Raw genomic sequence first — 24,794 nt, 5'->3', positions numbered from 1 at the left:
AAATTACTATTCCAACTCCAGAGAGTGCAACAGTAGGGAAAGTGTTGGATAGCGTAAGGGTAAAAATTACTATTCCCACTCCAGAGAGTGCAACAGTAGGGAAAGTGTTGGATAGCGTAGGGGAAAAAATTACTATTCCAACTCCAGAGAATGCAACAGTAGGGAAACCACTGGATAGCATAGGGGTAAAAATTACTATTCCCACTCCAGTGAGTCCAACAGTAGGGAAAGCGTTGGATAGCGTAGGGGTAAAAATTATTATTCCCACTCCAGTGAGTGCAACAGTAGGGAAAACGCTGGATAGTTTAGGAGTAAAAATTACTATTCCCACTCCAGTGAGTGCAACAGTAGGGAAAGCGCTGGATAGCGTAGGGGTACAAATTACTATTCCCACTCCAGTAGGTGAAACAGTAGGGAAAGCGCTGGATAGCGTAGGGGTAAAAATTACTATTCCAACTCCAGAGAGTGCAACACTAGGGAAAGCGCTGGATAGAGTAGGGGTAAAGATTACTATTCCCACTCCAGATAGTAAAACAGTTGGGAAAGCACTGGATAGCATAGGGGTTCTATGAACATAATAACCAATTAAATAATTTGTTATTAAAAAATAGCATATTAATAATTAATTTACAAAATAATTATTATTAAATACCAATAATTTAAACTAAATATTTAAATAAATAACATTAAATTATATCCCTTATCAGGATTCCCTATTCTGGCCAAGTCCAGCTTAGAGACCTGCAGGGCAGAAGCAAACCATTAATTGACAGAAGGGGGTGAAGAATCCTTCCACTTCTTGCATATCTCCCTTCTAGCAAGTAGTATAGCGTAGAAGACTAACTTTTTCGCCAATGTGGAAACCCCCTCTAAGATTCCGAAAATCACCAACTGAGGATCTAATATTATGTTGAAGTTTACTGAGGACGACAGAATCTTGCAAATAGCTTCCCAGAACTGCGACAAAAGAGGGCACTCATAAAACATGTGGATATCCGAGGCTGCCAAGAGTCCACATCTAGCACACACCACCATATTCCCCTGAGTAAATTTAGAAAGTCGAAGGGGAGAGTAGTAAGCTCTGTGAATAGTATAAAGGTGGTTCCTGCGCAACCACGCCGGTTTCACAACATCCCACATCATTCTACATGATGTACTCCATAGCTCTTGCAAGTTAGTATTGCTTATATCTGGCCCCCAAAGCTCATCTGGTAACAAGAATACTCCATCCATCTCCTCCAAGATCAGATTATACCAAGACGAAATCTCCTTCTTAGCAGGGGGTTTGACAATCAACAAAGTTATAAGGGTACTATAACCACCTAATGGGAACTTACTTCTTCGAGAGGCCTGTGCAGTATAAGATCGAGACCAGCTGGACATCTGCAGATATTTTAGCCTAGCTAAACCAGGGCCAATCCTCCTACTCAAACACTCCCAGGAAAGCAATTCCCCCTCAACAAATAGGTCTCCCCAAACCTCCATCCCTGCCTCTCTGATAGGTACTGCAAGTGAATCTCCCAACCAGGGCGGATTATCGGGCAGATCCCATAAGGGAGTCCTGCAGCCATAGTACCCTATTTTAATAGCTTTTAGAGCCTGGGCCCAAGTCCTTGCCATTCCCAATAGAATCTTCAATTTAATTTTTTTAAAGAACTTGGGATCACCAAGTTTTAAAAGGAATCCAAACTGGCTAACCCCCTCCCCACTAAGCAAAGTGGTGTATAGAGTTCCCACCCCATACTCTAATGGTTTCTTTAACAGCATCCTGGCATGAGATAACTGGAACGCCCAGGCATACACCTGGATGTCCGGAGCAGCCAACCCCCCCTTTTCCCTACGCCTCCTTATCTTTTTCCACAAAATTCTTGGAAGATGTTTATTCCAAATAAATGTGTTAATCTCAGCCTGAAATGTTTTAATAGAAATTGGATCAAAATACAGGGGGATAGTGTTGAAAAGAAAAGAAAGCTTTGGCAAGACAGACATCTTGACCAAGTTAGCCCTTCCTAATAATGACAATGGAAGATGGAACCAAGACTGAAGTAATTTATGGCAGTCCTTAACTATCTTGGAAAAATTAGTATTGACAATCTGGTCTATATCTTCTACAATATCAAGGCCCAGATATCTCAACTTCTTTCCTGGTCGAATACCAGCAATACACAAACTCTGGTCCATACCCCAGGTCATCATCTCGGTTTTTGTGGCATTGATCTCATACCCAGATACTTCCTCAAATGCCGAGGCTAGCTTGAATATTTCCGGGAGAGCCATATGGGCGTCAGATGTAAAAATGAGGACGTCATCAGCGTACAGGGCCACTTTTCTCTCCCAACCCCTGTACGCAAACGCCTTGATATTAAAATTATCCCTCAGACTTTGGGCAAATGGTTCAGCGTATAGATCAAAAAGAAGCGGGGAGAGGGGGCAGCCCTGCCGTGTGCACCTCGAAATGTTAAAGGGATCAGATAAATTGCCATTGACCAGTACGCAAGCACTTGGGTTCTGATATAAAAGACCAATTGCCCGGCGAAACCCTGCTCCCACATTGAACTTTGCCAGGGCCTCCGACAGACACAACCAATTGACTCTGTCAAAGGCCTTGGTGGCATCCAAGGTAAGGACCGCCAGGGGGAGAGACTCCAAAACTGCCAAGTCAATAGCCCCTATTAAGTCAAAGGTTAATTCATATAGCTGCCGCCCCTTGACGAACCCCTTCTGATCAGGGTGTAAGATGTTAGGGGCAACAAGAGCTAATCTATTGTCCAGAATTGAAGCAAATATTTTATAATCTATGTTCAGTATGGAGATTGGCCTATATGAGCCACATGCCGTGGGTGGTTTCCCCGGTTTTAAAATTGCTGTAATGGACGCACTGTCCCATGACATCGGAGGACGGCAACCATCCAGTAGAATATTATTAAATAGTAAAACCAGGAAGGAGACAAGTTCCAGGTCCAGTATTTTGTATATTTCTGCCGGTAGGCCATCTGTACCAGACGCCTTCCCCTTTTTGGCATTATGTATGGCCTTAATAACTTCCTCCTCCGAGATTTCACCATCTAACATCTCGCTTTGCTCAGCAGAAAGTGCTGGAAGGGTGATCTTGCTGAGCCAATCTTTAATGGTAAATAAGCTGATGTTCTTGTCTTCACAATAGATATTTTCAAAAAATTCTCTAAAGGCAGATCTAATATCGTCATCTCAGGAGAGTGGGGAGCCATTGACATTAATCACCTCGATGTTATTCCGGACTAGGTCCGTTTTGGTTTTCCATGCCAATAGCTTCCCCGCTCCTTCTCCATACTGAAAGTGTGCAAGTTTGCTGGCCTCCCACCTTTCTTGTATCCGCTGATTTAGGATCGAAGCTAGATGGCCCTTTAAGGAAAGTAATCTTTCAGACAAAGAAGAGCGGACCGCTTCTGTATTATAATCAGCGACTAGATCTAATTGGGTCTGGATCTTAGCAATATTTGCTTCCACTGATGTCACGGCCTCCCTATATTCCCTCCTCCTGTAAGCCGTTTTATTTGTAATAAGGCCTCTCAAAAATGCTTTCAGTGAGTCCCACACCATTCCGATGCCTGCCGATCCTACATTTATATTTAAGAAATGGCTCACCTCAGACTTAAGGAAGAGAACATCGTCTGGGTGGGAGAGTAAGGAACGATCAAAAGACCAACTCCTGCCCGGCACCCTTAGCATTGATATAAGTTCCAAAACTACGGCAGAGTGGTCAGATAGATGTAGTGGGAGGTATTTAATGTCTTTAACAAAATCCACTAAGGAATAGCTGATTAGTACAAAGTCTATTCTAGACTGATGGCGGTATTTATAGTTTCTATAAGAGACAACCTGCTGTTCACCTGCCCTTAACCTCCAGATGTCTACATATCCATACTGCTTCATTGCGTTTAGCAAAAGGGACCTTGATTTTGATGGAATTCGAGATCGACTATTATGAGATTTATCCAAAGTGGGGTTTAAAACAATATTAAAGTCACCTGCAAAAATTACAGGCTCTGGAAAAGACAAAAGGTGAGAGAAGATTGCATCCAAGGATGACGGATCGTCCTGATTAGGACCATAGTACCCCACAAAAGTAAACTGAGTACCCAAGATGGAAAGAGAGGCAATAACCCATCTACCTACAGGGTCAACCTTGAAATCTAACACCCTAGCCCTGAGATGTTTTTTTAAAAATAAGCGATACCCCTCTACAGGTCAAAGACTGAGAAGTAGAAATTGCAAAGTCGATCCACTTATTCCCTTTAACTAACGCATCCATTTCATCCTGGATCAGATGCGTCTCTTGCAGTATGATGACCTGTGCCTCTGAGTCTCGAAGATATTGTAATATTTTCCTAGCCCTAGTTTTAGTACGCAGGCCATTCACGTTCCAAGATATTATCTTTAGACTAGCCATAGCCATAGCCATAGCCATAAAACTTGTCCTGACGACTGACCCTAACACCACCAAACCTTATATAAATAGCAGCATATCTAAGGTTATCATACACCGAGCAAAGTACAATAGAACACTAAGTTGGCACATGAGGAGTTTTATAAAACATTTTACCCCGTGACCCTCCCAACCACCCTTCCACCCCCCTCCCTCCCTCCCATGGAGAACCCTTGGTGTATCTAACCGGATCAAGTCCAGCAGATGGCACCCCCATCTCAAGCTCCCGTGAAACCCCCGATCTCTGAGCCGAGTTTCCCCCCAAAGTGACCAAAGTGATCAAAGCAACCGTTTATGCTAACGCAAAACGTATGTGCAAACGAACGTGCATGAAAAGTGTATTAAAAAAAAAAAAAAAAGAAAGGAATCATGGACATATGTGTATATCTATTTCATCTTTTCTGCCCTTCTCCCTACTCTATTCCCCCTTTTTCCACCTTTTTCTTCTTCACTTTATATATATATATTTTTTTTTTATATTTAGCAAAGATTATTTGTTTTTTCAATACCTGCAATTATGCATTTATACCTAACACTCAGAATCCTTCCTTGATCTATAAGTTACAAGGCATATATTTTAACCCGCCGTCTTATTGCCCAAATCTAAAAGGAGCTTGTCAGCAGCTTGCACTGTCCTAATATTAAACATCTTATTATTGAACATCACCTTCAAGGCGGCAGGGAACACCAACTGAGCAGTTGCTCCCAACTTTCTAAATGCATCAAGCCATCTGCCAAACTCCCACTGTTTCTCTAACGTAACTCTAGAGAGATCAGACCTGATTAGAAAAGTATATCCCTTACCAGGAAGAGATTTTTGTTTTAGGGCTAAGTTGAGGATCTGCTCTTTAAGGGCGTAGGTATGACAATTGACAAGGATTTTGCGGGGCTTAGATCTTTGTTGATTTCTCCTAAACGGGTCTCTATGGACCCTTTGAATGTCGATGGTCAATTCCTCTGAGGATTGATCTAGACACAACGACTCTTTCAGTAATTGCACCACATAAGTTTTGACATCAGAGCCTTCGGAACCCTCCGGTACATTAAGTATGCGGATATTAGATCTTCTGGCACTGTTCTCTAACACCTCCATCCTGTCTAATAGGGCCTGATCCTCCTTCCGCAACTTAACAATGTCCTCCTCAGCCTTATCTCCCTTCCTGGAGATTAGCCCATCGATCTTTTTGTCTAGAGATTCACAATGGTTACGGATGTCCATCTGATTGGCAGAAGATTCTTCAAACCCTTTTTTAATATCTCGGGATAGGGATGAAACATTGCCAGTAAAGAGGCCGCAGAGATTGTGCCCTCTGTATCAGGATTAGATATACAAGCTTGCTGCTGGTCCAGATGGAGGGGATCTTCCATCCCCTCCCTACTCAACTCTGTGCCGTCAGATTCCACTTGGGTTACCAGGTTGGGGGTAACAAAAACCCCTACTCCTCCCCCTGCTCCTGCTAGATCATGCCTTCCACTCCCCGGGGGTTCGCGTACTGATGGACCGGACAAGCCACTAGACAATAAGTCTCCCTTAGATGGAACCTACTCCACCTCGGAGGAAACATTCACAGAAGTGAGTAAAGACCCCGAATCTCCTCCGGAGGGGCCACAAGATGCAGGGACGAAACCTGAAACTGGGACATCCATGACGTCCAGGACATCTGAAACAGGCAGATCTGCAGCCCCAGAATCCATTACTGTCAGGGGGCAAACATGTCCTGCGCCTCTGTCAAACAGAGCACCTGTGGTATTACTTTAAAATAGGAGCGCAGGGACGGAGTTATCTTAGTGCCCAGATCCAGTGCCGCGTTCAAATCCCTTTTAAGTTTAGCTTTACATCTGGCCCCGTTTGATCTTATGCCCTTTGACTTCACTTCTGCAGACAAATAAGACGAGGCTTTCTTAACTTCAAGGGGTGTAGATCCATTTTCCACCAGTTTAACCAATTTTACCTCATGTGGAGTAATAGGGGCAGGCTCCTTCCACAGTGCCTTTGTAGGCACCCTGCCTCTTCTACGAGCACCTCTACCCCTATTTTTGGGTGACCGCTGGTGTAGCTGCAAACACTCCTCTGCGGACTCCTCCAAGACCCCCTCCACACTGCTTCCCGTGTACTTCGTGCCCGCAGGACACTCAACAGCCACTTTGCCCTCCACTGCTCCTCGAGAAACAAACTCGGACTTTTGAGCCTGGGACTTAGCTGAAACGCTACATGCAGTAAGCGCCAGACAGCGTGCCTTCCTGCTCCGTCGCAGCTCCAGGGCGGCCACGGACCACAGCCTCAGAACGGCCGGTACTTCGATGTGTATTTCTCCGTACTTAGAGCCTTGCTTAGAGCCAGTAGCACTCACTACACCCCTGCTGCTTCCACCACCGAAGATGCATGACTCGCCGCCTAAAGCTCCCGTCATAGAGAGGGAGGACAGACAGCCCACGTCGAGCTATGCCGAACGCCAGGTACTTTGGTGGGATACTTCGTTTTCCTTTCTACTTTTTTTTGTGGAATCCAAAACTTTGGTCATCGAAAAAGTATAAGCATCAGCTTATAGAGAATTTCTTTCTACGCGGAGGCTATTCATATTTCTTGGGCTTCAGGCATCTAGACGGAGTACAACGGGAGCTTAATCCCGGAGCACCGCAGCAAGTCAGCCGACTGCCGCCATGTTCTCCCTCCTCTCTGCTGTGTGTTAAATATTTTAATTTAATTACATCCCACCCTATTCCCCTATAAACCCACAACCCACTACACATAAAAATTCACATAATTAATTTAATTATCAATTAATCACTTAATAAAAATAAATCACCAATTAATTATTAATTAACAACTAATTAATTAACAATGACAATAAATAAATATTAATAATAGAGTAATTATAACTAATATAATTAACTAATTAATAAAATTAATTTACAATTAATAATTAATTAATCATAAATACCAATTAAACAATACAGATCAATTCATTAATTATAATTAAATTACTTCCCACCCTATTCCCCAATAAACCCACAACCCGCTCTGATACTAAAACGCTAAATTTACTTTAAAATAATTATTAATCTCTAAACATTTATTTTTAAATGTATTAAAATACATTACAATAATCTTTAACATACAAATAAAATACATATTAAAATACATAACACTAAAAAAATATCGATATTATTGACATCGATATTTTTGCTTACGATATTACTTACATCAATATTAATTACTTCGATATTATTTACTTCGATATTACTTACCTTGGGGTCGATATTCTGTCCATCGATATTCTTGACTTCGATATTCTGTCCCTACGATATTAAAAACTCGATATTATTGTAGGTCGATATTAAAAACTCGATATTTTGACTGACCACCATTGCAGCAAAAAAGTGTGATGCTCATTTAAAGTGCTCTAGTGCCCCCGAACCTGAGTTTGCGCAATATAAAACTGTAAAACAAAATCAGTACGCCTTGTAATGCCCTCTTTCATTCACGCTAAGAGAGGGTGTGAGGCAACGGACAGAGATGCTGAATCCAGAGCCGGGGAACAAGGCGCGAGTCTCCGCGTCGACCCAACATCCCTTGACTCCGGGAAAACCACTCCATCTGCTCGTGCCTACAAAATCGGTGTGTTCCTATGCAATGCAACTGGCGTCCATGCAAAACACTCCAACACTGCCTGGTGGAGCTCACGTAACACAATATGAAAGACAAATGGAGGCTGAACCCATGGCTATGCAGATGTGGGCCAGAGGCTTGCTGTTTACGAGGCTGATAGGAAGACCCATTTGTTGGGGGCTTCTACAGGGAACGTCCTGGAGGGTAGGGGGTGAGATGGCATCTGAGTTTATTATCCTGTTCCTCTCTCCGGTCTGATCCTGGTTCAACCCCCTACCCAGGGAGAGGAGGCCATGACACCCATGCAAAGAAACAGGGAGCTTAGTGGGAACAGGAAGAGTGGGCAACACTCCCATGAATGCTACATATGTATAGCCTCTGGAGTCATAGGGGGTCTTTAATCCTTGCAAAATGGAAATGCACGAGGACCACAGAAAAGAAAGGCAGACAACTGAATTGAGGGGGGAACAGGACACAGGGATGGAACTGAGGCAGAAAAGATCAAACAATGCAGGAACTGAGTGAGAAGTAATAGAGACGACAGAGACAAAAGCAAGTGGGAGAGAGCAAGATGGTGCCTGTGTAACCTACCTCACTGCGTATCGCCCCACCCCACCTCGATAGCTTGGTGGTCCATTCCAGTACCTGAACAGTGTGAGGAAGTCCGGCGGGAGGGTGAGCCAATGGTGGTGAAATGTGAGAGGAGCTCTGGTGACTCACGTTATGGATGCTTTAGACGCGGTCTCCTCAAATTTGGCGTGGATTATAATTTGGCTGTGAGCCTTATGACGTCGAAGCAACTGGCTAAGATGCTACAAACACGGGCCTTTACGGTAACCCTAAAGGAGAAGCGGTTGGCAAAGATGGCAGACAGAGGGGCAAAGTCCACGAAAACTAAACCTCCATCATCAACCGTCACGGCGGCTCTGTTAATGTTAATGTTAATCATAGATTTATAGAGCGCACAGCTACTTGACACAGTGTCCCGGCACTATGACAGAAGAGACAAAGAGCTAAGACTCAGAATCCAATATTAGTTATGGTAATAAGTTATGGTAATTGTTCAACCGGATGGGCCAGGACAGGTGCACCAACTTCAGCTCAAGTACCAAGGAGCCGAGACACAGCAATAGAAGGAAGGATGGTGAGAAAAGGTGACAATTAGACAGCTAAAGGATAAGGAAACCCAGATGCTGGCAACAAACAGGCACAACAGCTGTCTCATGGTATTAACCCCATGGAAGCTGGGGATGGCCAGCCATCACTTGTTGATATGTTTTCTGCTACAAGGAACAAAGAAATGAAAAAGGCAGATATCTCAGCGGTCCAGTTGGATTTGGACACCCCTGTGATGTCATCAGAGGAATTTCCAATTACGACGCAGAGCGAGGCAGACGAAGAGACAGTAATCCTGGTGCCCTCATCAGCACTACAGTCTGATGCATTGAAGTTGGCACCCCGGAGGGGTCATATAGAGTGGGAAAAAAAATGGGGTTGAGATGTCAGCGGTTGTTGTGTCCCCCAATAAGGAGAGTCCTACCCAGATAATCCAAGGCAGTTTAACGGGCCCAATAACTTTATGCTCCCCCAAGCTTTTGGGTGGAAAATTCTCCTCATTGATGGATGACTCGGAATCATCACCACCAGGAAACGAGTCCTCCACTACTACCTTTTTGGACCTAAGCATCAACAGCTCATTGGAGGAATCAGTGGTGGCTGTAGGGAGAAAAAGTAGGTCCGAGGGTGGGGAGAGAGAAAAAAAAAGTCTCACTGCAGCAGAGAGGAGAAAGAAAAGGAATTGTGAGAAAAGAGAGCTCTAGACAAGATGGATTGAGTCGGGGGAACTCACCCAACCTAAGATTTGATTATCCAGACACACAGTTGCTGCCTCAGGAATATGAAAAACAAGATAACGGAATAATGGAGGGTCCCAGCGGCACAGCTGATTCAGAAGTACAGAACACGGGAGAACCTTCACCCTCTGATATTTTATTTCCTATAAAACAGATGCAGGAGGAAGTGTGAAGTGACAATCGTTGGGCACAGCAAGCCTCGGAAAAATTGCAGGGTGCAGTAAGGGAGATCAATAAAACATGCACAGACATATCAGAGAGATTGACAATGGTTGAGGCCCGTACAGAGTTTCTCGAATGATAGGCAGCAGAATTAAAGAAGATAAAGATATCTCAAGCTCCCAAGATAACTGACATGATGTGGAAATTGGAAGAGAAGGAGAACAGGCAAAGAAGAAATAGCCTCAGACTCCTAGGAATACCTGAAGGACGTGATGGGGGGATGCAAGAGGGTTTAGAATAAAACTTTTGGAGGGGGCCTTCCCAGATTTGATAGGGTGGGACTGGGAAAATGAAATTCAAAGGGCCTATTGTGTTCCCTTAACTCTTAAAATTAATCATGCAGGCAATCAAGAGCAACCTCAGGCAATGCTTGTATTTTTAGGTAAATTTTTGCTGAGGGAATATATATATGCGCAAGCACGGCCAAATGCAAAAAAGGAGTTTGAAGGGGTTTTCTTTTATGTAAGACCTGACTTCACTGATGCCACAGTGGAAAGGAGGCAATTATTCACACCATTCCAAAAATTGGGGTACTGTAAATATACCTGCGCTCCCATTCCAGAAATTGGGAGCGGAGGTATATTTACTGTACCCTGCGAAACTGAAAATAGTTTTTAAGGGGAGTGTTCGTAGCCTTACCTGATTGAATTGTCGGGGGAGATCTGAAGGGCCTCAACAGAGAAGTGGAGGGCGGGAGCCGAGTAGTTAGATGCAGCTGTTGAGGAGAGAGATTCCCCAATGATTTACTATGAGATGGGACCATCAAGCTTATGATGCTTTGAAGCAGGACTAAGTATGGAGAGGTTGTAGCAGATGGATAAGTTGGGAGGGTGGAGAGAGCAGTTATACAGATAACCTCACACAGGCTAGGCCTGATTGCCCACATGTGTGGGGTGGGCGGAGGGAAGGGGTGTGGGGGTTTGAAGGGAAAGAGGGCTTTGGGTGATGGTTTGGGGTGGGGTGAGGATAGGGGGTTCATACGCTCAGAGGTGTAAAAGTTGGAAATTAGGACAGAGCCATTTTTGTTAATTGTATCCATGTATAAGAGCTATAGGCGGGCTATGAAAGGCATGTAGTAGGTGGACAAGGAAAAGTGTGTATAGCCTCTATTAATATTTGTGGGTTGAATTATGCCAAAAAAGAGCGAGAGTGGCAGTTCGTCTGCAAACATTGAAAGCAGATGTGGTTTACTTGCAAGAGACCCAAATTGAAGGCTCACGTAGAGATGTCCTAAATCCTATAGGTTGATTTTGGGGACCTCTCAAGGTGTTCGAATAGGGGGGCTGGCGATTTTGGCCAAAGGTAATAAAATACAGTTCATGCAAGTTCCAGCTGACAAGGTAAATTGGTAATTGTAGGATGTTATATTAAAAACTGAGGCGTACTGACGTTATGTTCTGTGTATGGGAGTATTTTGGACATCCCACATATTATTAACAACTTATCGAATGAAATAACTCATCAGCCTCTGCCAATAAAGGTATGTGGAGATCTGAATATCAATCTGCCCAGTGGTTGGGATAGGGGCAAATGTAAAAAGTATGTGTGTCAGAAAACGAAAGTTTCTCGTGCCATAGAAAGCATCTGTGAAGATCATAGGCTTATTGATGTCTGGAGTAGGAAGAGACCTCTAGAGCATGGGTTCACTTATTATTTGGGTCCACATGGTTCGCATGCCGGTCTAGACAATTTTTTTAATCTCAAATACATTGTTGACGAGCTGTAGAATTGAACGATACCCGTGTTTTTTGTCAGATCATAATCCTTTAATGCTGGAAATTCAGGGTCAGGGAGACTGAAACTAAAACAAAGTGGAGTTTTGAGCGGGCCTTATTAACAAATGTGGATTATCGCAGCCATATGAGGAATTGATCCCAATATTTTTAAAGGGAAATAGTGGTAGTGCACCAACAGGGGTAGTTTGGAACACACTGAAGGTGTGTTTATGTGGGGGGATGTGGGATTCTCGTTGGATAGAGAGAAGGAAGATAAACAACTCATTCAGCGTAAACAAGATATGTTAGCCACTGCTGAGGAGGACCTGGTTGGAATAGTCAAGCAGGGAGGAGAGATAGGGGAGGCTCAACTAGGGGTCACCTTAGCTAGACCAGCACTTAATCAGATTTTTGCAGATAGAGCTGCAGAAAAAATGGCAGCCCAGACGGAGGAAGTGTATGAATGTAGCGAGCAAGCCGGGCATCATCTGGCTGCAAGAGTTAGACAGACATCTCAGCAAATGAAGTGAGAGGAATATGTGATCCCACTTTCGGGGCAGTTTCTGAGCCCAGGAAGATCAGGAAGGCATTTAGGGCATATTATCGATAGCCAGCTCAGATCAGATAGCTGATACTTTGAGAGGAGTGCCGCTAAGGATATTGTCCCCGGAAGATAAAGAGTTCCTGGAAGGGGACATATGTTGGTAGGAGATTTATACGGCATTAGCTGGTATGGCTACAGGTAAGGCCGCAGGGCCTGATTCGATCCCAGTGGAATTTTATGCAAAGTTTGCCCCCCAATTGAAAGTACATCTGACTGATTTATTAAACCAGATCTATAGAGGAACTCCCCCTCCAGGATCGTGGTCTACAGCAAATATGGTTGTTTTCTTAAAAAAAGAATAAACCAGCCACAGTTCTTAGTTCATACCGACCAATAACTTTAATGAACGGGGATGCAAAGGTTTGTCCTAAGATTTTAGCTGCACGGTTGGCACAGGTTATGCCGCAGATAGTGTCCAGCCGACAACATGGCTTTATAGCGGGCGGGACATGACAGATCAGATCAGATCAGAAGAGTGGTCACACTGCTCGATGCAGTACAAGTGTCATGGGACCATATGGCTCTGGTCTTATTGGATGCAAAGAAAGCCTTTGATAGGGTCTCCTGGCACTTTCTCTGGCAGATGATGCAGATTATGGGCATTGGGTCAGAGTTTATACAAGTGGTTAAGGCCCTATATTACAAACCAGGAGCTAATATTTTTGTCTCAGGTGATTTGCCTGACAATATAGAGATCACAAAAGGGATACGCCAAGGGTGTCCCTGCTCGCCCTAGCTGTTTGCACTGTATATAGACCCTCTGAAACATAAATTCGAGCTAAATTCAGCAATTACACCAGTGGTAGTACAAGGGTATGAGAAGAAAATCTTAGCGTATGCAGACGATATAGCCGTGGTGACCCCTAAACCTGAAATGGCCCTTAAAACAATTGAAAGGGAGGCAGTACTCTTTGGGGAGGTTTCTGGATACCCGTTGAATATGGATGAGACCCACGTGGTGATAAATGATAAGATAACGATGGTGGATAAAAGAATGATAAAAAAAGCTGTCTATATGGGTGTTAGCATCAACTCGGAGGTGGGCTAAATCAGGACCCTCTCATAGGAAAGATGAAAAAAGATCTAGGCAGATTACACAATTTACATCTTACAATTGTGGGGAGGTGTAATTTAATAAAAATTATTTTTTTCCCTAAAATTCTTTATTTGTTTAGGTCAATCCCTTTAGAATTCTCAAACCATTGGTTGAAGACGCTTGAGGCAGTGTTCTCAAGGTTTTTATGGGCCTACTCCAAACCTAGAAGGACATTGAAATACCTTTCACTTCCAAAAGAAAAAGGAGGGGGGCATTACCAAACCTCAAATTGTATTATTGGGCTTCTAAATTGCAATATAGCTCTACATTACTTGGACAACCGCACATTAATAAGCCTCAAGAGGCTATACCTTCAACATATGAGTTATTGATTGGCAATGAAGCCTGGGGTTGCTTCTGGAGACAACTAGAGTTTAGCTATTACAAAAAAGTTAGATTCAAGTGCAATTTGGGTGCCTATAAAGTCTGGGCCGGGGTATGCAAACTGCTGACTAATGAAAATCTGCCCTTAATTTTTGGGGTTTAGTGTATACAAAGATGGTCGCAATTTGGTATCAACAGTCTACGGGCTTTTTATTCCTTCACTGGGATTGTCTCATTTGAGGAGTTAAAACATAAGTTTGGTATTAACCATAGAGACTTTTTTTAATATCTGCAAATCAGGGACTATCTGCAGCGTAAGGGGGGTGGCTCAGTGGGCTTTGGTATAATTGAGCTGGTCGAGAAAATAACCGCACGATGCGAAAGCAGAATTGGGAATTTATATCATATTCTAAATTCAGAGATGAAAGGTGATCTCGTAAAGTTCTTGTCAAAAGGGGAAGAGAATGTATTGATATCGGATTTGGATCTCTATAAAGCTCTTAATTTCTCACAATCCGTTTTTATGTCAGCTAATTTGCAAACTCACTTCTTTAGGACCTGCTTTATGTTATACCACACGCCCACTAGGATAGCAAAATGGGGCAGGGCTGAGGTGTGATCTGTCCTCGCAGTTTCATGTGTGTGATGATATAGTGCATATGTTTGCACCTTGTAGTGCCCTGTAAAAGACTAAATCGCCCGTTTTCTTGAATATAAACTAGAGATAAAAGTCAGTCTGACCACACATCTTATTTTATTGGAAGTTCAAAAAGAGGGATGGTTATGAAGCAAAACCTTTTTTGGCAGTGGCAATGGCTTTTTTAAGACTCACTATAGCATCGGTCTGGCTAGATCCGAATCCCCCGTCGTTCCAACAGTGGTTGAGCCAGCTCTTGGTGAACCACAATCTGGAGAAGACTATTTATGCTGGGAAAGACAGACAAGCAAAGAAATGGGGAAGTAAACTTTGGGCACCCCTAAGTGGTTGGGTAAACAACTAGATATGTAAAGGGCTCTTGGGGGATTTGTATTTAGTATAAATGGCAGTGGGAGACCCAGGAGGTCAGGCTATAGCCTTTTCTAAATCTTTTTAAAATAGCCAAACTATCTTTAAAGGTTACATTGTGTGGCTAGCAAGACAGTTAGGAATTTGTATATATATATAAGGATTGCTCAATTGTTTGTATATCCTGTGGGCAAATTGAATGCAAATGGGGTATGAAACCCTCAGGTTGAGGGGGGTCTGTCACTTTTATTGGTATTTTTGGAGGGATGTTATTTAATGTCAATTTTTATTCTTGCACAATGCACTTCAAAGTAGGACAGCTGACTTTGTTAGGGGTAAATCTGCCACCCGGTTGGTCAGCTCCAACTCTATGTTGTGGTAAAAGAGAAAAGATAGTATTTTTGGTTATATAGATGTTTTTTTTTATACTCGTCGTGTATAGTGATTAACTCTGAGTGTATGGGGCAGGGCACGGGGGGGTGGGTCCAGGGTGTTTATATTGATAGAAAATGTGCAATAAAAATATTTACAAAAAAAACCAGACAAAAGCAAGTGGGTTGAGGGGCAAGCAGAAGGGTGGGGCGAGGAAGCCAGCAGATGTAATGAAGAGAACAGGGACAGAGCATGCAATAAGCGGATCTCCAGCATAAGTTTCACTGTGCAACCACGCAAAACACGCATCTGCCCGACCGATAAAGTATGCTTAACCTCAACACATGTACACATGCACAGATCTCCCTGTGAAACTGGAACACAATCAGCAAGGCTGCTATTACACTGTCCATCCACAGCTGACTCTTGAACACCTACTCTGCACTACACAATAGGATTGTACGCCACATAGACGCACAAAGCAGAACTGCCCTGCAAAGCTGCGGATTCACAAAACACGACCTGCTTACATTACAAAAAATGGTCACTACAACAATTTGGCGAAATTATAAAGTAGCATCAAAACACAGAATCCCCTCCCCCCATAAAGGGATATCATGCCGGTTTCATTCAGATTTAGGAAACGTTGAGCTGCTGCTGTCCATGTGGTACCTTTATTGCGTTATGAAGCTTAGTATTATACTTTCCACTACACAAAGGACAAAACTATTTATATTGCCTATGCTTATATTAATGCATGGTGTGAGTAAACCCTCACAAAATACATGAGCAGAATTTACTTTTGGTTTTATGTGTGAAACAAACAGTTTTTAAGTTATCTAGATAAGGCCTTCATAACCTTTTGACTTCTGTAGACTCCCACTGAGCCATTACTGGAATGTGGTGGCCCCAACTGAGTCATTATTGGAAGATGGGGTCCCCCGAGCCTAAGCAATTTTCATGATTTGAATCTCAAAACAATGCACAAAAATAAAAAATAAACATATACCAAACAAATGCTCAAATATTTAGTTTAATTCACAATCAATATTAACTTTTACATTTTCAATTTTGCTTCCTTTTTTGTATACACTTTATTATGTTTAATGTATTCATTTTAATATTATCTCATTTTGTAACACAATCATGGACCCCCTGAGTTTGCCTCGCTGACCCCCAGGGGTCCTGGGACCACAGGTTAAGAACCACTGATGTAAATTGCTTTGATTTGATTTTTAAACATAGCTGACAAGTGTCTCATGGGGATGTATAAAACGCCAGGCCAATTCTGGCATTTTAGTCAGCAGCACTTTGAATGCTAGGATAATGAGCCCTTAATGAAAGTGTAAAAAGGAAAACTACATGGCCCGCAATGCTGTGGTCTTCAAAGCCAGGAATGGCTGATAGTATCATACATCATAGTGCTACTTGGCAGGCTTGTGAAATGCAAAAAAGAAAATTACATCCTGACTGACTTTTTTCTTGCAGGGCATCAACAGCCAAGTAGGTGAGAGGACAGAGATAGCCTTTCAAAGGCAAATACAAGCTACTGCTACAAATGGGTTAACATAAACACTCACTGGAAATGAACATGCTAGCAAAGGATGCTATTTACCAGAACAGTGCAGCAGTAGCGGAAGCTGGACATGTCTAAAGACACATTTGGAAAGAAAAAACAATATGCTGGCACCATTCTTCCCAAGGTTATTTTTGCGTGATTTAGATGGGGCAGCTGCATCTCCACTATGATTGAGGCAATCTGCCTTGAATAGGTGCGCCACTTGCTGCAGGTGTGCCATGACTATCTCTTGCGCTGATGACACACCAGTGTTATATCCTCAACAGGGGTCACAGTTCACCATGGACGAGGGTGAGACTGGTGGTCATTGGGACGCCTCTATTCTTCCTGTACGAGCACTGTCACTGTGCATGAGGCCCAGCCCATGCAGCCTACTGGTTCAGTAGTAAAATTAGGACCAATTTAAAATGATGATTTTAGTTTTGTACTGCTCCTCTGTGCTGTCAATCGATAGGTGCCTGTGTGCCAGCTTGCATCCTATCCACTCAACACCACCAGACCAGTCATCTCATTCGCCAGGTGCGGCACAGACATGCACTTGGGCTCAGCCTTGATTTGCTGAGTGAATGTTATGATGGATGGTGGCACTTGTTAGGGACGATGACAAGTGTCAATGACGGTAAGTCACTTGTGCCTTCTGGGAAGGCTGAGGCAGCACACATTGGTGTCACATGTTATAGTGCTTGTGAAGTGTCAGCAGGAATACCTGTACTTTCCTTGTTCCCGCACTGGCCCGCCTATGTAAGCGACACCAGCAGTCATCACATGACCACCATGAATGGATGACTGTGGGTAGTGCAGTTCTAACTCTATCTAACCAGGCTGACAGCAAGGAATTGCGTATGGACAAAGCAGGTTCCACTCTTGCTGGCCAATCAAGCAAAGTACTGAATTACTGAGTCTGAGTTCCTCTGCAAGCAAGACAAATACAACATATATCATTTTATTTAGGTATGGAAGCGCAACTAAAGTGCAGATCAAGCGCCTTCCTCATTTGTCAGTGTTCTGGGCTTTTGATGAATGAGCTGTGGAGCACTGTCCGATCATGAGGTTTTCATAGGTTGGTAAGGTGAGGCCAAATTCTTGACTGTATGATAAACAGTGACTACTTTCATCTGAGTGCGGATGAGTGACTGAATGGATGAAAGCATAGAGGTACTTTCAGCTGTAAGCCAGACTAATTGACTTAGACAATGCCTTCTCATAGTGCAGACACATCGATACAAGGTTTAGTAGTTCCAACTTGATTCTAATTCATTATTTGTTTATTATACACAGGTTTCTTTTGCAGGTGCACTAGCCCACCATATCGGATTGCAACAGGTATCCCTACCTTTGAATATCTAGTTTCATATAAAGCACCCAACTCCTTGGCTCTGTACATTCCCAAGGAAGTCCAGGTTCACACTTGCTCCCACCATTCTGAAATATGAGAAAGCTTTGTGCAGCATGAACGAGTTTTCTCACTAATTCCTCTCGCATCTTGTAAATAGCAGGGCTTTGCTCCCCTGTGGACCTCTTCTATGGCCCACATGTGGAGGGGCACTTAAGATGTGACAGGAGCTGGGCTTTCCCATAGAGACTTAAAACAGAGGGGCCGATTCTGATTCCATCTGTAAAACGTACCGACCAACACCGACCGGGAACGGAGACTGACCGACACGGACCGATGCCGTACGACCCGCGCAGTATGATGCAACACATGTGAATTACAACCCACTCGCACGGAACACGAGCCGAACAACCAAACTGTACGAACATCAGTGATTCGCCCGTAAAAGGACTGGGAATCCTACCGACCGACACGCACCAGGAATTGACACGACCATAAAGTACCCGCGATGCACGAGCCACGCAGTATGATGCAAAACGTGTGAATTGAGACCGACTCGCACCGAGCACGATCATGAAAACCGAGACGCACAGCAAATAGTGACTAGCAAACAACGTCGAAAATAGCAGAATGTCAGTGCGACAGACTCCGGTTACCCCGTGCGAGCCACTGGCAGCGTCCGACACAGTCAAACGAACATCTCCATCATGCACAACAAAAGCAAAGGAAAAGTCACAAAAAAAGCCCAAAAAAACAAATGACAAAGCCAATAAATAAAAAATAAAAAAGGAACAAAGACACACCCACAACTCCACCTATATAATGGCAAGAAATCTCTACCATGATCCTTTGCAAACTACCGGCATAGGACAGCAGACACCACCACCACCACATTGCAGAGACACACCACAACTCACACAACACACAACACCTACACCATTTGCACCACTTAAAAACTAAATCACATATTCACTGACAAACTCACACCCACCACACTCACATACACCCCCCATCAATCCCCACAACCACCCAGCACCATGCCCCCCAAGAAGAATCCAAAATTCACAGATAGTGATTTGGAAGTCATGATTGACGAAATACTCAGGGTAGAGCCACAGTTGTTTGGCACATTGGTCCAACAGACCCCCATGTCACAGAAAACCAAGATGTGGGAGAGGATTGTCGACAAGGTCAACGCACAAGCACCTTGTTTGCGCACAAAGGATAATATACAGAACAGGTATTATGATGTGCGCAGGAGGGTCAAGAAGTTCATCGACAGGGAACACACCCTGAGCAGGCAGACTGGCGGTGGCCCTCCTGCCAAACCAACGCACTTCAGGTCCTGGGAGGAGAAGGTGCAGGCCATCCTACCATCGGAGAGCATACATGGATTAACAGGAATACCAGAGCCTGGTGAGTACAGAACTAATTCACTCATAATTGTGTGGCAACACACATATAGCACTGTCAAGGGGACTGTGAAACAAATTACCGCCAGCAAAGCAAGCAACGGAAAGACAAGTATGCTGTGATGTGTATATCAGTTATACAAACACAATACCTGCCATCCCACAGTAATATGGAACTACGTCCTAACATGTGCAAACCTAAAGACCAATACTGCAAGGCGTGACCATAAATAACCAGCAAACACTGTCATCCATTTTGCCACCAGTGTCACACCACCTAACAGGAAAGCTGAGTCAAAATGAAGGAAGGTTGGGCTGCTGGGAATGTGCATGTAGCAGAAAGCATGATGGGAGTTGCAGTCACAGCCACCTGTCCCCCACCCACATGTCCCTGCAAGCTCACACTGAACCATGCTCACCTCACAAGGAGTGCAAAAGTACTGCCAAGATGGCTGGCACTTGGCCCTGCTGTGGGGAGCACAAGGCCCTGCTGGGTCTTGGCCTCTGACAACAGGAAAACCAATGCCAGACATCCTGAAAGGTGACCACTACTCCCTACAATGGAAGCCTGATGCATGGTGGGAGGTCTGGACTGGGGGAGGAGGACTGCCAGCTCTGACTACAACTACCAGCAGGCACTTGCACACACACACACACCCCTTAACACAAACTACACCCAACCCATCTGGTCTAATGCAATCCCTCAGAATCCATTGGAATTTCCCACAAAGATTGACCACACTGGGTTCTGCTGTGTGAAGGACATGGGCTTTTCAGGACTTGAGTGCAAACAAACACCAAGACACCACTGCCTGCCAAACTGTCAGCACAGGCCCACCACCATATAGGGAAAAAGATCCACAGGAAGGAAGCTCAGGTATTGTGGGGAGGTGGGTGGAGCCAAAAGCATGATGGGAGTTGCAGTCACAGCCACCAGTCCCCCACCCACATGTCCCTGCAAGCTCACACTGAACCATGCTCACCTCACAGGGAGTGCAAAAGTACTACCAAGATGACTGACACTAGGCCCTGCTGTGGGGAGCACAAGGCCATGCTGGGCCTTGGCCTCTAACCAACAATAGGACACCAAGGCAAGACATCCTGAACGTAAATTGTGACTCCCTGCAATGGAAGCATGACACATGGGGGATTCGGTGGCCTCTGTGGGTGAAGGAGGTCCTGCAATACCATCAATGCAGCCTCAAAGCACACCTTCTCAGCCAGAACAAAGTGCACCCTTGGGACCAGTCACTCCAAAAGTAAATGTCTTGGCAAGATGGATGACACATGGTCATGATGTATGAATTGTCTGCAAGTCACACCTATGCACTGGCCAACTCAAACACATCTACACTCACACCCATTGGAACTGTAGGTATCCTCCCACTCTCTGGAGATGCAGTGTCCCTGTGGTGTCCCCTGACCTGTCTGTGAAGATGTGTCTTGTAGATGACAATTGGGGAGATGTAGACATAGTACATAGCAACAAGCACACACAATGTCACCTATACATCATTGACAGTGGACACCTGACAGTGACTAGAATGGACACACACATAGCTGACACTGTAGCATGGTGTCATTCAAAGAATGTGCAGTTGTGAGCTGCATTTCAATCTCACATCGGTCTGCGTTGTACGCAACATTCATGCAACACATTATTCACTGTCATGGAGACCCCAAACACAATGACTAACCTGGACTGCATCTGAGGAGGCATGCAACTCACAACAGCTGAACTGTAACACACACACCTCTGCCCATCACTGTAATGAGCATTGAAAAGCAAGAGAGCTTCTGTGCCCAATCCCTCTCACTGTGGAGGAATTTGACAAGATAGAAGGCGTTAGCACATACAAAACTCAGCACCAACTTCATTAGCTATGCTAACACCATGACTTGTATGAAAAGAGATGTGAACTAGGAATACAGACAACAAATTAGTGTCTCACATTGGATCTCAGGAAACCATACTACAACCATGTTGCACAGACACACCAATGTGACGAACAGAGGAAAGAGAAGAATCACACAATACATGCCCCAAGCTCGCCACATACCCCAAGTGTAATTGTACGTATGTCATTGTTAAAGCACAAATGTGGACAGGGATAATACAGCGGTGTCAGGCATATAATGGAACCTGAGTGACAATGGGAATCTACAGACAATTGATCAATACATGAACTGGGCATGCACACAGCTTGACGTGCACATCGAAATGCTCCAGGTTGCCATTACAAAGTGCTCCAACAATATCAACCTCTGTCTGTCACAACTTAGGAAAATGCAATGTACAGACTCTCATAATGATGTTCAGTGTCAAATGTCATGTGTGTGAAACATTGAGGTCTGTAGAAACATAACATACATTGTGTGTCTCCTCCAAACACAGGGGATGCTGGGGACACAGCAGGTCCTGAGGAACAGTCCCAGTCCCAGACTCTGGCGGACCCTGAGCTCCCCGGCTTGGATCACTCTCCGTCCTCTTTGGACGACGACCTTGACTGACCTGGCACCTCCGGCGTGAGCCATCGTGCAGCCCCAGCAGCAGTAACATCAGCATCCCCCTCAACCACTCCTGCCACATCGGACACCAGACAGAGTCCCCATGCCGACACGGACAGGCCCAGGCCCCAGAAACAACAACCGGAACAGGTACACAGGCCCCCCCAAAAGCAAGAGACAACACGACCGGCGCTAACACTCAAGGGGGCCCAGTGTCGGCTGGGCCGGCCACGGCAGGTCCTGCCTGTGTGGGTCGGGGCGGTGGGAGGGTGGCCAGGTAGAGGACACAGCCTGCCGAGGGGGCTGGACTGCATGATGAGCCACACCTGGAACGCATCTTAGATGCATACCAGGAAAGCACCGGAGGGTTTGGACAGGTCATGGGGATCCTCAAGGAACTCAAAGAACAGCAGGCTGCCCATCATGCCCGCTCGGATTCCCACATGGCCCGGGTGGAGTCCAAGTGGGACAAATTGGATGAACTAACAGCAGTGCATAGGGACATACTGGCATGCCTACGCCAGATCAGCACCAACCTGACCACACCTCTCTGTGCGCCCACAACATCTGTTACCACAACATCCGCAACAGCCACAGGGAGGGAGGAGGACTCTGGCGGAGAGTCCTCAGCACTGCAGCAGCCTGCACATGAGGGCCCCCCGAGGAAGAAGAGGGGTCGTCTGAAGAAGGGCATTGAGACGCTGATGGCCATGAACATCCTCCAGGCACCCAACACCTGCTCCTGTTAACATCCTTTGTGTGCAAACCAGTTGACCATGTCGACCTACATCTAAATCACCCACTTGACATGGAGGGTCAAAGTTGTGACAATGCACCAAATGACTGTGGATTCTACTCTGGACATTTCAACTACCAAGACTACCAACTCACCTGTGAACTTTGGATTACCATCACATTGTACAGCACTGCAACTTCCGTTCACCATCCTTACACATGTTTGTAAATAAATTCACAATCACACAGTACTTGCCTCTGTCGTGATTCCTACTTGCTTTGTGCCATGGCGATGATGAGCTGCTAAGGAACACTGTGCATGCAAACTAATACAGCAATGTGAACACAGTTATGTGAGTCATGTGAATGTGACACATATGAGGAAGACACACCACTAGGACAACACAAAACATACTCACCAGGGCCCCTAACTCCACGTCAACACTGATGTCAACAGGAAACACAGTGGAATGCACACACACAACACCCATCCTGGGTCATTGGCAAGCAGCCCACAGGTACAGGATCCGAATTACTGTTGGATGTGTGGACACACACGGAGCACATCACAAAGTGAAGGGCAGGTTTATTAAATATTCACATTGTGAGAATTCCACAACTGATGCACGTTAACCTAACGTGACAGTGATCAGAAAATTAAACATGTGGTGAACGATGAAAGTCCAGGGGTGTGTGGCACATCATTGGTTGGGACAACAAGTACTTGCACTCTGGAACAAGGATCTGTGTCTTGGGGTTCAGACTGCACCACACAGCATCCAAAGTACCCTCTGAAAGGCAGACAGAAAACTCAATCAAAAACACAGATTTGCAGCAGACAACAACAATATACATGCCCAAAACAAAAAATTAACTACCCAGACACATCCTTACAATCAGGTAAACACTGTTTGGGAGTACAGACTACCAGAAAGGACACATCACAGCAAGCATCCTGACAAGTAGCATACAGCCACACTCAATCAGCACCAGTGCACCGCCAACATAGGTCATGCTAACACAATACTTTAACAACACATACCTGTATACTGACATTCATGAGAAGAATTTCTGGATCAGCTGGCTCCGAACATCACCATCACCCTCATCATCACTGGAATCATTCCCCAGGCCAGGATCCTCCACGGCAGATGGAGGTTGGTCATCGTCATCTGCGCACTGCCAGGTTGTGTAGCATGCAGCACACAATGATGATCCTGCACACCTTCGCAGGTGCATATGGGATGGCCCCTCCTGTCTTGTCCAGGCAGCGGAATCTGCTTTTCAGGAGGCCAAATGTCCGCTCAATCACTCTCCTGGTCCGACCATGTGCCTCATTGTAGCGCATCTCCGCTGGTGTCATAGGGTTCCTGAGGGGTGTCAGCAACCACGGCATGTTGGGGTATCCAGAGTCACCTACAGAGAGACAATTGCACATTAGTTGAGTGTGAAAATAGGGTGCGAATCAACTTAAGCAAACACACACAATGCTAAGCAGTCAGTAGACACCGACAAGCCAAGAACGCTAGTACTGCATCTGTGCCATCATCATAGGGATGCGAGTACTCCTCATTATGTAGGCGTCGTGCGCTCAGCCCGGGAACCTTGAACACACATGGGAAATGGTCATGTCCGCCTAACAAACCACAAGAGCATTTATAAAGTGGAAATGCTTCCTGTTCCGGTATGTCTGCTCATGTGCCTGCGATGGTGCCAAAGCCACATGTGTCCCATCGATGGAGCTAATGACATGTGGCATCCTGCCCAGGGCATAGAAGTCCCCCTTGATTTCAGCTAGTTGTTGTGCTTTGGGGTAATGGATCTACTGGTCGAGGATATGCAACATTGCCTCCAACACATCCCGAAGCACACAGCTGAACATAGTCTGTGACATCCCACCAGCTGTAGCAATAGTGTGCTGGAAAGTACTGGTGGCAAAAAAGTGTAGGGCTGCCATCAC

General features: G+C 44.9%; 1 long non-coding RNA gene across 1 annotated transcript in view; it reads left to right on the top strand.

Moving 5' to 3' along the window:
• Positions 1-23,083, top strand: part of LOC146871570 (uncharacterized) — an 80,863-nt gene extending 57,780 nt beyond the window's left edge. Inside the window, exon 2 of the long non-coding RNA XR_014981022.1 lies at positions 21,987-23,083. This is a non-coding gene — a long non-coding RNA (uncharacterized LOC146871570). The remainder of the gene's footprint in view (positions 1-21,986) is intronic.
• Positions 23,084-24,794: the final 1,711 nt, after the last annotated feature.

Source organism: Triturus cristatus, chromosome 1_1 (genome assembly GCF_964204655.1).
Source record: "Triturus cristatus chromosome 1_1, aTriCri1.1, whole genome shotgun sequence".
Lineage (NCBI taxonomy): Eukaryota > Metazoa > Chordata > Amphibia > Caudata > Salamandridae > Triturus > Triturus cristatus.
Note: the sequence above shows the minus strand (reverse complement) of the source record. Positions and strands in the feature narration are given on the sequence as shown.